This window comes from Triturus cristatus, chromosome 1_1 (assembly GCF_964204655.1).
Source record: "Triturus cristatus chromosome 1_1, aTriCri1.1, whole genome shotgun sequence".
Lineage (NCBI taxonomy): Eukaryota > Metazoa > Chordata > Amphibia > Caudata > Salamandridae > Triturus > Triturus cristatus.
This window is the reverse complement of record NC_140579.1, coordinates 1,136,172,533-1,136,178,532: the sequence shown is the minus strand read 5'-3', so window position 1 is coordinate 1,136,178,532 and position 6,000 is coordinate 1,136,172,533. Positions and strand designations below refer to the sequence as shown.

Sequence of the window (6,000 nt, the reverse complement as noted above, 5' to 3'; positions counted from 1 at the left end):
TCTGGGCCACCACAGCATCACTCTGGGCACCACAGCATCACTCTGGGCCCCCACAGCATCACTCTGGGCCACCGCAGCATCACTCAGGGCCACCGCAGCATCACTCAGGGCCACCGCAGCATCACTCTGCCCCAGCGCAACAGCAGCATCACTCTGCACCAGCGCAACAGCAGCATCACTCTGCCTCAGCGCAACAGCAGCATCTCTCAGCGCCAGCACAGCATCACTCATTGTTGTGGCCTTATCACTCAGGGCCACCACAGCATCACTTTGCCACACCACAGCATCACTCAGGGCCACCACAGCATCACTCAGGGCCACCGCAGCATCACTCAGGGCCACCGCAGCATCACTCAGGGCCACCGCAGCATCACTCTGGGCCACCACAGCATCAGTCAGCACCACCACAACAATATCACTGGGCCACCACAGCATCACTCTGGGTCACCACAGCATCACTCTGGGTCACCACAGCATCACTCTGGGTCACCACAGCATTACTCAGGGTCACCACAGCATCACTCTGGACCACCACAATATTACTCTGGGCCACCACAGCATTACTCTGGGCCACCACAGCATCAGTCAGCACCACCACAACAATATCACTGGGCCACCACAGCATCACTCTGGGCCACCACAGCATCACTCTGGGCACCACAGCATCAGTCAGCACCACCACAACAATATCACTGGGCCCCCACAGCATCACTCTGGGCCCCCACAGCATCACTCTGGGCCCCCACAGCATCACTCTGGGCCACCGCAGCATCACTCTGGGCCACCGCAGCATAACTCTGGGCCACCACAGCATCACTCTGGGCCACTACAGCATTACTCTGGACCACCACAGCATCACTGTGGGCCACCACAACAATATCACTCAGCAAGACCTAAGACCTAAGTATCACATCAGCATCGTCTCAGCACCAGTCACCACCACCACTACCACCTCAGCCTGGTCTCGGAATCTGCCATCTGTTGATTCCCCCCTAGCGTCTGGCCGCTGCTAGTGTTATAATACAGGTACTAGTTCACACCCTTCAACCTCCAATTGTTTATGCCCCCTCAAAAAAACTTTACCAAACATCCATTGGAATAGGCTAAAACAAGTTGCCAGCATTGCAAGAACAAAAGAGTAATGAGGAAAGTTTTTTATTGTACATACATTTTTTTAATATGGTCGTTCTGTTGGACATAATGCCTTCTTGGTCATGTATAAGGTAACAAAAATGCTCTGGGTCACCACAGCATCACTCTGGGTCACCACAGCATCACTCTGGGTCACCACAGCATTACTCAGGGTCACGACAGCATCACTCTGGGCCACCACAGCATCAGTCAGCACCACCACAACAATATCACTGGGCCACCTCAGCATTACTCTGGACCACCACAATATTACTCTGGGCCACCACAGCATTACTCTGGGCCACCACAGCATCAGTCAGCACCACCACAACAATATCACTGGGCCACCACAGCATCACTCTGGGCCACCACAGCATCACTCTGGGCACCACAGCATCACTCTGGGCCCCCACAGCATCACTCTGGGCCACCGCAGCATCACTCAGGGCCACCGCAGCATCACTCAGGGCCACCGCAGCATCACTCTGCCCCAGCGCAACAGCAGCATCACTCTGCACCAGCGCAACAGCAGCATCACTCTGCCTCAGCGCAACAGCAGCATCTCTCAGCGCCAGCACAGCATCACTCATTGTTGTGGCCTTATCACTCAGGGCCACCACAGCATCACTTTGCCACACCACAGCATCACTCAGGGCCACCACAGCATTACTCAGGGCCACCGCAGCATCACTCAGGGCCACCGCAGCATCACTCAGGGCCACCGCAGCATCACTCTGGGCCACCACAGCATCAGTCAGCACCACCACAACAATATCACTGGGCCACCACAGCATCACTCTGGGTCACCACAGCATCACTCTGGGTCACCACAGCATCACTCTGGGTCACCACAGCATTACTCAGGGTCACCACAGCATCACTCTGGGCCAGCACAATATTACTCTGGGCCACCACAGCATTACTCTGGGCCACCACAGCATCAGTCAGCACCACCACAACAATATCACTGGGCCACCACAGCATCACTCTGGGCCACCACAGCATCACTCTGGGCCACCACAGCATCACTCTGGGCAACCACAGCATCAGTCAGCACCACCACAACAATATCACTGGGCCCCCACAGCATCACTCTGGGCACCCACAGCATCACTCTGGGCCCCCACAGCATCACTCTGGGCCCCCACAGCATCCCTCTGGGCCACTACAGCATCACACTGGGCCACCACAGCATCAGTCAGCACCACCACAATATCACTGGGCCACCACAGCATCACTCTGGGCCACCACAGCATCACTCTGGGCCACCGCAGCATCACTCTGGGCCACCACAGCATCACTCTGGGCCACTACAGCATTACTCTGTGCCACCACAGCATCAGTCAGCACCACCACAACAATATCACTGGGCCACCACAGCATCACTCTGGGTCACCACAGCATCACTCTGGGTCACCACAGCATCACTATGGGTCACCACAGCATCACTCTGGGTCACCACAGCATTACTCAGGGTCACGACAGCATCACTCTGGGCCACCACAGCATCAGTCAGCACCACCACAACAATATCACTGGGCCACCTCAGCATTACTCTGGACCACCACAATATTACTCTGGGCCACCACAGCATTACTCTGGGCCACCACAGCATCAGTCAGCACCACCACAACAATATCACTGGGCCACCACAGCATCACTCTGGGCCACCACAGCATCACTCTGGGCACCACAGCATCAGTCAGCACCACCACAACAATATCACTGGGCCCCCACAGCATCACTCTGGGCCCCCACAGTATCACTGGGCCACCACAGCATCACTCTGGGCCACCACAGCATCACTCTGGGCCACCGCAGCATCACTCTGGGCCACCGCAGCATAACTCTGGGCCACCACAGCATCACTCTGGGCCACTACAGCATTACTCTGGGCCACCACAGCATCACTGTGGGCCACCACAACAATATCACTCAGCAAGACCTAAGACCTAAGTATCACATCAGCATCGTCTCAGCACCAGTCACCACCACCACTACCACCTCAGCCTGGTCTCGGAATCTGCCATCTGTTGATTCCCCCCTAGCGTCTGGCCGCTGCTAGTGTTATAATACAGGTACTAGTTCACACCCTTCAACCTCCAATTGTTTATGCCCCCTCAAAAAAACTTTACCAAACATCCATTGGAATAGGCTAAAACAAGTTGCCAGCATTGCAAGAACAAAAGAGTAATGAGGAAAGTTTTTTATTGTACATACATTTTTTAATATGGTCGTTCTGTTGGACATAATGCCTTCTTGGTCATGTATAAGGTAACAAAAATGCTTCTGACACTTTTTTTTTACAACTTTTCAGCATGCTGCACAGCAGCCACACTTCACAGCTTAAACACATTGGCAAAGTCAATAGCTCTGCCTAAACACTTATAAGGCCCCAAAGGCGAGGGCTTTTGGCTATGCCAGTGCTTGTTATAATTTGCATTCCTTCATGGACTATTTTTGTTTTGGGTGTACCCCTGGCTTGTGTATCAGCACGGCGCTGACTTCAAGGATGCCGCACTTGCATTTTCCAAGGAGCATAATTGTATTATAATGAGCACGACTGATGCCGTGCAGTCACATTTGTGTTTTGTTGGCCATACTCTCCCTGATCGCTGCTTTCCCATTGATGAAAGTGTTCCCCCACCTCCCACATGTCATTCTATTTCAGCCTTCATTCTGATTTTCAAATTGCATGCGAATGTCGGTGAAGACTGGCGCACAGTGAAACGGAAATTCATCACTGTGGCGTGGGCTGTTGCGCTCAGCTGCAGCTCTGTCTTAAACCGCAGATTTTCAAAAGCCTTCTCAAATTTGGACTGCTATTTTGAAGCTTTCAGTATGGGCCGTTGCTCTGCCTGGCTTACATGGAGTGGCACCGGAGATCTGGTACTGCATACCTCCTCCGCCTCACAGAGGATCCTCGCTCCACAGTGGCTGTCAGTGATGGGCATTTTGTTTTTCGCATGCTGGTAGGTTTTTTAGCCATCTATTTCATTAAGCCACATGAGCAAATAACTTAATTCACTGAAGTGCTTGTCTCTTGAAATTATGTACCTTGACCCTCATCGAAATTACTTTTGCGGGTAATGCCCAAGTATTAGATTGTGATGCTGGTGTATATTTCAATTAATAAAAGTATCGCCTTCTTGATGCTGATTTAGCCCTGTTCACAGTGGGACTACTAATTGGAAGCTTTCTGGCTGATCTTCACTTCCCAATCTAGTCAATTGGCGCAGCAGTTCATTGTATTCAGGGAGGGGAAGAGGAAGCTTAGCAGCTATGTACTGCTGTAGCCATGCACAGTCGTCAATAGCCCACCAACTTCCACAACCTAAAGAAGTATTTTTAATTTTTTTTCCATAATGTGGCTTTGTCAGCCAGCAGCCTTTCACTCTTGATAAGTTATTATTTTGCTTACAAAGCCTTTCCTCCCCCTTAAAGTATCTGTGTCCGCCATCCTTACCCCTGGTAGGGTCACATACTAACAACTTCAAAGCTTGCGCTAAAAGATTAATTACCCCTATTTCAGACTTCCGGATCCCTTCAGGGCACAATTGCATGCCGGCCCATGCCATTTCTTGTGTTTTAATGGTATTAAAGAGCGACCGGCAGGAATGGAATCTTCTCGTCGTATTAATCGTATCACTCGAACAACTCTCTTCCCAGGATTATGCACAGCTGCCTTAGAACCCTGCTGTCAAAGAGGAAGGAGACCGGGACATCGCCTGTAAAAAGAAGAGTGAGGGGGCCAGGGGATATGCTTTCTGAGGACTCGGCCAACGACCCCAGAAATAAAATTGTAACACTAAGAGCTGAAACCTAATGCTATACTGGCAATTTTAATCAGTGCACACATTGACTTTATGAAATGCTAAGAATGAAGCTAAATACAAAACAGTAAAAAGTTAAAGGCCTTTCAGTTCACAGTACCTGTTTTCTATTATTGTGTCGTACATTCCCTATCAATGGACGTGTGTCTCAGCCCACAAGAGCACGTACAAAGACAAGAGAGGTGTCATTGGACAGGGGAGTATCGCCACTTCGAATGGTACCTGCCCTAGTGGATCCCTGCTTGGAGATCGCCTCAGGACACCTGGGATGGGGGAGCGGCCCCTTGGGCAAGGGCCTTTGCTCCCCTCCCCAATTGTTCTTGGCATATTCAGTCTTTCTGCCCACTTAACCCCCGGGGGGCAGTAACCCCCAATCTGCCCACCCCGGCAGAGCAGAAAGCCCACTAGATGCCAGCGATTCTTTTTTCTTTTACTTGGGGGTGGGGGCTGCCTGAGATGGGCACCCTCCAATGCCCCCTCCCCAAAACATTCCAGTCTTTCTGCCCCCCTATGATGCAGATGGGGCAATCGCCCCTGCTCTGCCTCCTGGGGGCAGAAAGCCCACTAGATGCCGGGGATTGGTTTTTTTTATACATAGGGGTGGGGGCTGCCCAAAATGGGCATGCCAGTGCCCCCAACAGCTGCAGTCTTTCTCCCCCATCCCCCCCCATAGAGGCAGATGTGAGTAATAGCCTCCGGCTTGCCCCCCCGGGGAGCAGAAAGCCCACTAGGCACCAGGGATTTTTTATTGTAGGTAGTGGTGGGAGATGCTGAGAATGCTAATGCCCCCACCACCCAAAAAGTATTTCTGCCCCCGCAAGGCAGATTTGGGCAATAGCCCCAAGTAAGCCCACTAGGCACCAGGTATTTGTTTATGGGCATGCCACTAAGAAGCCCCATAGGCAAGGGTCGCTCCCTTTTTTGACACACATTTTGGCAGTTTAAGTGATATTTTGAGCCTCATCTGCACTCAAGCTGGGCAGAAACCTACTAGAAGATATATATATATATATAATCTATCCATCCTTGTGGGGAC

General features: G+C 51.8%; 1 protein-coding gene across 2 annotated transcripts in view; it reads left to right on the top strand.

Moving 5' to 3' along the window:
- Nucleotides 1–3,921: 3,921 nt before the first annotated feature.
- The window catches only part of LOC146871735 (zinc finger CCCH domain-containing protein 11A-like), a 310,767-nt gene continuing 308,688 nt past the window's right edge, over nucleotides 3,922–6,000 (top strand). Inside the window, exon 1 of one of the 2 annotated variants that reach the window (XM_085651264.1) lies at nucleotides 3,922–4,103. The gene's annotated coding sequence lies outside the window, so the exon portion shown is untranslated. The remainder of the gene's footprint in view (nucleotides 4,104–6,000) is intronic. The other variant, XM_085651254.1, reaches the window with a different exon arrangement.